This window comes from Mytilus californianus, unplaced genomic scaffold (genome assembly GCF_021869535.1).
Source record: "Mytilus californianus isolate M0D057914Y unplaced genomic scaffold, xbMytCali1.0.p SCAF_6, whole genome shotgun sequence".
NCBI classification, from domain to species: Eukaryota; Metazoa; Mollusca; class Bivalvia; order Mytilida; family Mytilidae; genus Mytilus; species Mytilus californianus.
The window spans coordinates 98990221-98998399 of NW_026262712.1; the positions used below are offsets into that span (position 1 = coordinate 98990221).

An 8179-nucleotide genomic window follows, 5' to 3' on the forward strand; every position below is an offset into this window, starting at 1 on the left:
GAGACCAGATCGAGCATGCAAATTTATTCTAGCGTGTGCGATTCAACACAATATAGCCATGATGCTGAAAGAACCAATACTAGACAATGATGATATTCCAGAGGAACAACCAATGATACAACTATACATGGGACAACAAGATGGCCGAGGAATAAGGAACCATTATGCAACAAATTTTTTCTCATAATAAAAAAAATGAGTTGAGAATAACTTTCATACCAGTTTTGTTTTAACCTTTTCTTATCATGATGACCATCCTTTAGTTGTACATACATATACTGTAAATTCTGAAATTATTGCATGTATTTATAAATGGGGGCATTCATTGTCATTTCTGGAAATGTTGCATACAAACAATAATACTACGAAAATTTAACATGAAATTTTTGCGATAATAAAAACATCTGAATTTATATATTTCTATATTTACAGTATATCTTGTGTAACTTTGAAAAGATAACAGAATGAACAAAATTGTTCTTTCGACAGCGTCTAAATCTTTTAAGTAATAACATTTTTTTATAAAGTAAATAAAGCAGTAACAATTAAAAATAACAACATTAAAACAAAAAGAAATTTTCAACAATCTTCAAAACAAGATGACATGGCAGCAAGGTAAGCTACTTGAGAACCTGTCAGTGTTGGAGGAATAGTATTATCCTCATTCAACTTTTTCAGCAGTTGAATTTGTATGGCAACCTTTTCTGTCTGTTTTTTTCTCTTTTTCTGTCTGTTCTTTGACCAGCTGTCGCTGTTCTGTGTATAATGACATCTGCTCCTTCAAGACTTTGATTTGCATTTGAAAAACGTCATCTTGGGTTACACGTCTTCTTTTCTTAATAACATTTATACTTGGAACAGATATATTTTCAGTGGATTCACTCATTGCAGTTACAGGTCTGCTGGGTAGCCCAACTGTGGTATTGAGAGGCAAGGAGTTAACTAATATCATTGGCGAAAGAGGTATTCTTGTAGGTGTGTGCTGGCTCGACCAGTCAGTTTAAACCAGGTGATTGGGTTTACTAAGAGATAAAACAATCAGGTGCTGACTTTTATTCTATCACCAATCCAAAAATGGTAAATAACTGAAAATACAAAATAAAGTACAATTTTACAATGTGTTAACTAATATAATTAAAGTTAATGATTCATTCGGTATGGAGTAGCGGCGTAGTCCGGGATGTAGCAATTCAATGCTCCGACACGGCGTAGTCCAGAATGTAGAAATGAAATACTTTGTAAAAATAGATAAATTATACTTTTGTTGCACAGTTAAATGTATCACGCGCAATTTGAAGGCATCAATTAAACTATTTCAAATGTTACTCACGCTGTGGTTAGCCACAAATTGAGATTAATAATGCATCCTGCGACAGTCCTTTGTCCAGTGATGTGACGTGGCAAGGTTGATTTGCAAAAGACGGATGCGAGGCTACGGTAACAATAGAATGTTGTACGGTGAAGTCCAGATTTAACTCCGAAAAAATATAAACTAATCGTGAATATAATTACACAAAATATATAGATAAATTAGGGAACCCAAGGCAACACACTCCCCGTCTGATATCAGACTGATATCACTATTCAATGATTAAATCACATATGAATATAGAATATATAAATCCCAATTGAAACTGGGTACGGCACAGTTTCTCATTCTTTAAAAGGAAGTATCCGACGATATGATAGTCATCTGTGTACATTTTCCATTGTCGTTGTTGCAACGGTAAGAACAATTTTTCCCAACGTTGAAAGACGGCGATCGAAGATAGTCCTCTTCTGACTTTGCTATAGTCACATATTTGTGAGTCTCTGGCGAAATAAATCGTTTCCCCTTAACGTTTAATCATGCGGATCTAGTTGTTATATGGCGATGTCGATATTTGATTTTGTCGTAGTAATGTCTGACAAAAGGTGTTACTTTGTGATGATGTCCAGATAAGATCACTGGTTCCTTTTCATTAAGATTCGAGTCAGATATGACGATACTGCTTCCTTCTCGGAGTAGCAGATTAAGATTGGCAATTGGTCCTTGTTTCGGAATAGGTTTTTGTTTCTGAACGCACCTTTTTTCTTCTCCGTGATTTTCAGGTCTTGCTGATTCCAGAATGAAAGTTTCGTTATCCATAGAATTTTCAATTGAGGCCATAGATTTCGCTTCTGTTGACACAAGTGCTGTTCCTTTAGAAAGATACGTGAATCTACCAGACTTGGTACTAGGTCCAGTACACTGAAGAATTTTTATGGAATGCGTTTTTGCAACCTTGACATTCGAATGAAAGTTCTGGTCGTGATCCTGACTAACGATTGGATTCTCGTCCTTGACTGATATTTCCGGTCCAGAGGCAAGAAGTTGTTCTGGTTCCGTGAATGAAACGTTAGTTATCGTCAGGTTGACTTCAAGTGGAACAGTTTGCTTGTCAACATATGTATTTCCAATTATGACCCAACCAAGTTTCAACTTTTGGGCAAATGGATTTCCGGATGGTCCTAGGCGTTGTTCAAGGACGTGGTGTGCCTCTATAAGGTCTCTTCCAATTAACAGTTGAATTTTGCACTTTTCTTCTATTGGTGGAATGCTTCCTCTGAGTTCTTTTAAATGAGGATGATGCATTGTTACTTCAGGAGTAGGAATTTCTTCCCGATTATTGGGAATATTATCACATTCAATTAATGTAGGCAGATCAAATTGTACGTCACCATGTACAGATTTTATGACGAAATCTCTTCCTCTCATCCCAGAAGTAGCTACTCTGCCGGAGCATGTTGTTAGAGAGTATTTTCCCGGTTTTTCCAGATAGTGGAACTGTCTGAAGAATTCAGGCGAGGCAAGAGACCGGTTGCTTTGGTTGTCAATGATGGCGTACATCCGAATAATTTTGTCTGTCCTGTACACATCCACAGGTAATAAATTGGCATAAGATTTCTCACTCTTATGATCCTTGTAGATCTCTGTGCAGGTCGAACTCACAGAGGTTAACTTTGTTTCAGCTGACTCTGTCTGCTCCCCGCCGTAGATTGTTCCAGGCAAATTATCTTGAGAAATGGTGTGTGATTGCATCCTTGTTATGTGTAGTGCGGTGGTGTGTCGTTGACTTCCACACTCGTTACAACTGATGCTCGCGTTGCAATCACGACTTCTGTGTGTGGTTGACTCACAACACTTGTAGCACACATTGTTCTGTCTTAACAGTTCTTTGTGTTCCTCGATTGATTTGGCTCGGAACGCTCGGCATTCATTCAAGGGATGCTTTGTCTTGTGTAGGATACACAGATCTTGTTGTTGACTGCTGTCTCCAGTTTGCTGTTCACCATCCGTCTTATGGACGTCGATTTTAGAGTAGGTCTGAGGTTTGAACTTCGGCGCAGCACCTTTTGTATTTGGTGTGACTTTTGACCCAAAGATGAAACCAGGATCGTTCTTTATTTCGCTAATTTCCCTGACGAAGGCAGAGAATTCTGTGAAAGGTGGAAAGGCAACTTCGTGTTTAGACTTGTATCTTGAAGCCCTTGTTATCCACTTTTCTTGGAGTCCGTATGGCAGTTTTTCTACAATTGGATTTATCCCGGACGAAGAGTCGAAATAAGCTAGCAAACATCCCAGCTTGGGATTTTCTTTGTGATACTCTATTTCTGAGATATCTGACAAATCGTACAGGAGTGAGTTGTCTTTATTTGTCAGTGTTGGAAAGTTGGCAAGTTTGTTGACGAGAGACGCCTCCAACATTATTGGAGCACCATATCGGTCGTCCAGTCTCTCCCATAGTCTGTGTAGGCCCCTTGTTGGGTTGTTGGCATTTGATGCCCTTATACTCATGGCATGTTTGGCAGACTCTGGTCCAAGCCATTCAATAATTAGGTCTATCTGTTCCGAGTCTGAAACTTGTAATTCATCTATGACGTTTTTAAAGCTGGCTTTCCATGTATGGAAGGATTCTGCCCGGTCATTAAAGCTTGTTAACCGGGAGAAAAACTGGTCCTTGCGTAGTAGAAATCTGGTTATCTCCGACGTAGGATTGATTTGTTGTTGGTATGCAACATGGATATCTTCTATAACGCCTTGTTTATGGTATGCAACAGGGATCTTTTCTGAAACGCCCTGTTTTTGTATGTCAGTTACCGTTCCCAGATCTGGGATTCAAGTAACTTCTGGTGACTTGGTATTGGTAGGCAAGACAGTAGGTGTTTGTGACGGCAAGTTCAGTGCCACGGATGGCACGAACGCTGGTGCTTCAGGACTCAGCTCAATCTTAACAGGAATTTGTTTTATCTTTTGAGGTCCTGTTACTTTCTGTACAGCAGTTGGTACATGTTCATTGACGAAATTTTGCACACGCTGAAGAGGGTCTTCCGTTTCGTCAGGGAGATCGCTAAATGCTTGGCTGCCGTCGTATTCAAGGATACGAGCCTCGGCTTCTGTGGCTGCAGCTTCTTTTTGTGCTTTTAGAATGTTCATAGCAGCCTTAATTTCTGCTTTTTTCCGTATTGCACGTGCAGCCTCTTTTTCCATTACAGTTTTCCTGCGTATGGCCTCACGTTTCATTTCAGCTTTCAGGTGTGCAGCCTCAGCATTTCTACGTATGGCCTCGTGCTCCGCCTCGGCTTTTCTACTTGCGGCTTCTTGATCTGCTCTGATTGCTTCTTGTTCTGCTCTGATGGCTTTTTGTTCCGCTTCGGCCTTTATTTCATTTTGCTTGAAAAGAGTCTGTTCTTCTATCATTGCCTCTTGCTTTAGTAGCAAGGCCTGTTTTTCAGCAAAGGCTATCTGAGATCTGGCAGCCTCTGCTTTGGCACGCTTCCTCCGTGCAAGACTTGACATGTCAGAGACGTTGGAGCTCCCACTGTGCGAAGTTTTCTTGCCTTTAGATGTCTTGGTTTTTGTAGATTTAGCCTTTGTCAGGTTGAGGCGATGCTCGTGTAAGGTTTCAATTGCTAGGTCAACTTTAGACATTCGGATATCTGTTGAAAGTTTACACGTATCAATGTCTTGAAGGCTGTCTAACGTTCTTGTATTTTTAAGAAATTTCAAGTATTCGTCTGTGAGCCTGCGATAATTAGTACAGGCTTGTACAATTTTATCTTGTGCTGTTAGCAATTGTTGGAGGTCGTTAGGAGGCGCGGTTGTTTCCAATAACTGAGATTCTAGGTCTGACCATAGGGCCTCTAAGTCATGATAGAACTTGTCGCGTTTTTCTGTAAAAACTCCTTGTCCCTTTTCGGTAAGTTCACGTACTCGCCTAGTCTCGGCATTTTCATCTAAAGGTGTTTTAGTAGACGGGTTCTCTAATTGTTCTTTAAAGACATTTCCCTCTGGGGGTTGAACCTCGTCTTGCTGCTCCGCTTGACTGGGATCCATGATGTAAATCAACTAACTGTAGGCAACGTTTGTTCAACGTTGTTGGTTTGCTGCCTAGGACACACAAGCTGTGTTGCGTAGTGTCAAGGTAACAGCTACGAACGATGCTCCGTTGTATTTCCTGTTCATGAGATGTGTAGGCAAGTTGTTTTCAATTTACTGTGTCCAGGAATGCACAGCCGACGTCTGGTTGTAGATGTTGTCACTGCCGCAAGGTGGAATATTCTGTAATACACAACAGGCAAGTTGTAGCTTATTTACTGTGCTAGCTCAACCAGTCAGTTTAAACCAGGTGATTGGGTTTACTAAGAGATAAAACAATAAGGTGCTGACTTTTATTCTATCACCAATCCAAAAATGGTAAATAACTAAAATACAAAATAAAGTACAATTTTACAATGTGTTAAATAATATAATTAAAGTTAATGATTCATCCGGTATGGAGTAGCGGCGTAGTCCGGGATGTAGCAATTCAATGCTCCGACACGGCGTAGTCCAGAATGTAGAAATGAAATACTTCCAATGTAAAAATAGATAAATTATACTTTTGTTGCACAGTTAAATGTATCACGCGCAATTTGAAGGCATCAATTAAACTATTTCAAATGTTACTCACGCTGTGGTTAGCCACAAATTGAGATTAAGAATGCATCCTCCGACAGTCCTTTGTACAGTGATGTGACGTGGCAAGGTTGATTTGCAAAAGACGGATGCGAGGCTACGGTAACAATAGAATGTTGTACGGTGAAGTCCAGATTTAACTCCGAAAAAATATAAACTAATCGTGAATATAATTACACAAAATATATAGATAAATTAGGGAATCCAAGGCAACACAAGGTGCAACAGCAATTACTTCTGGTTGGACATCGATAGTATTTTCAATCTCATCATCGTCGGATTCCTCATTTGCTGAAAATATAAATGAGTTGTAAACAAAAAAAATACAAATGTTATAGGCGTAACACGTGTGGAGCAGGAGAGTTAAAAACCATGAATTTTGTTTGTGTTAGTTTTGTTTAGTCTTGTTTTCATAAAGTGTTTAGTAGATTGGTGGTATTCTTCAAATTTTAAATTATGAGCATGTAGTCTCAATTTGATGTTGCAAATCAAAATTATCATGGTTGTTTTTATTTGTAAGGGAATAGTGTGGTTGTTGTTGGTTTTTCTTTTGTAGTGGGAGGGGAACATTTTTTCTGGAATTTAATATAAAAAACTTTGTTTTTATAAAAAACATGCATTTTATATTTTTTCCTAAATTTTCAATGGATATATTTAATTGTTTTTCACTGAAAAAAAAACGCAATTGTTCTTGTTTTTTTTTTTTAATATAAAGAAATTTTTTTTTTCAATCGCAATGTTGTTTTATTTCGATCTCAGTTGGTTTTTCGAATGTCATTCTCCAAAGGAAATGAAGTTTATTCTTATTCACAGAATTAAACTAGTTTGGCATTGGGTACGATTTGACTAAGGTACGAGTTGTCGTAAACCCACTATAACTGACTGGTTGCCTTACGTTTGCGATTTTGTTTAAATACATTAAATAATTTGATGAAGATGGGAAAGTTCACGCTGAATTAATAAATGGTAAATTTTCATGAGTAAGCAAAGTAACCAATGTGGTATACTTTCCTCCGTAGTTAATTTGAAAAACGTAACAAAACTGATTTAGGCAGAGACCGATCTAATTTTAGGTCAAATATTCCATCAATCATTCCGATTTTTGTTTCATTGATCCGTTGGTATATGAACTATATAGATAATCAATATGTGGATAGTAAAAGGTTTAAAACCTTAAAATTTCACTAAGCAGTTTTATTTTATTTTTATCTTTCATGCACATTAGTCATTACGACATTAGCGTTGTAGTACATATCTATTTTTAGATACTCTTTTTAGCAAAGTACCAAAGGGAAATTCCCAGAAAGGGAGAGCAGACGATAGTCGGAGAAAGTCGGTCTCATACATTTTAAGTTTCTTTCTTTTAAGTGGAAATGTAAAATTAAAAAAGATATTAGAGGTTGATTTGAATATAATAAAAAACATAGGAACACAAATATACCTGCAGGAAAGCATTCAAAGCATGATGTTTCAATTCCTCCCTGTATTCCAGAAAAGCTTGTTGAATCCTGTAACATGTTTACAACCCTCTCAACACTTGAAGATGGTTTTTGGGGGCAGTTTTATTTATCTCTCTCCTATGCTCTGTGCAGGCCGACTTAGCTTTTGTTGTCAAGTTCCTCCATTTGTCCCTCACCTCCTTCTGGGTTCTGTTGGCAACACCAAGAGCATTTATTTTGTTTGTAATGTTGGTCCATATTTTATTTTTTTCCTGGTTAGTTGTACTGGTACTTTGCTTTTCCCTGATTGTGGCATAATTTTTTTCAACCTCTGTCTGCAGGATGTTTTCCTCCAACCGGGAAAAGTTGGTTTTTCTCAATCTTGGCAGCTTCTTTGGATTTGATGTATCCTCCATTTTGTATGCAGTTGGCAGGAAGTTTAGGTGCTTGCTCAAGTGCATTTAGGGCAAATTTGCATAATGGGTGTTAATTTTAGCTTAATCAAGTGATTAAAATTTAATGCAGTGATTAGTTAATGCAATGATTAAAATATACTCAGCAACAGATTTTAATCAGTGCGTTAGCTTATCAAATGATTAGTATTTAACGATGCATTAGAGTAAATCATTTGATTAGCTTAACGACAAGTCGAACAACAGACCCCTTGATTTTAAGTTTTCGTTTTGTCATCTAATAATGTCGTGCTGATAATTAAGTGCACAGTTTTCTCTGCTTCTAAAATCCTTCTTTTTGAACCCGTCGA

General features: G+C 37.9%; 1 long non-coding RNA gene across 1 annotated transcript; it reads right to left on the bottom strand.

The window, feature by feature from the left end:
• Positions 1 to 1037: 1037 nt before the first annotated feature.
• Positions 1038 to 6145, bottom strand: LOC127704628 (uncharacterized). Its single transcript, XR_007983423.1, has 2 exons — positions 5973 to 6145; positions 1038 to 1085 (listed from the first exon to the last, which is right to left on the bottom strand). It is a non-coding gene; the product is annotated as an uncharacterized LOC127704628 (long non-coding RNA).
• Positions 6146 to 8179: the final 2034 nt, after the last annotated feature.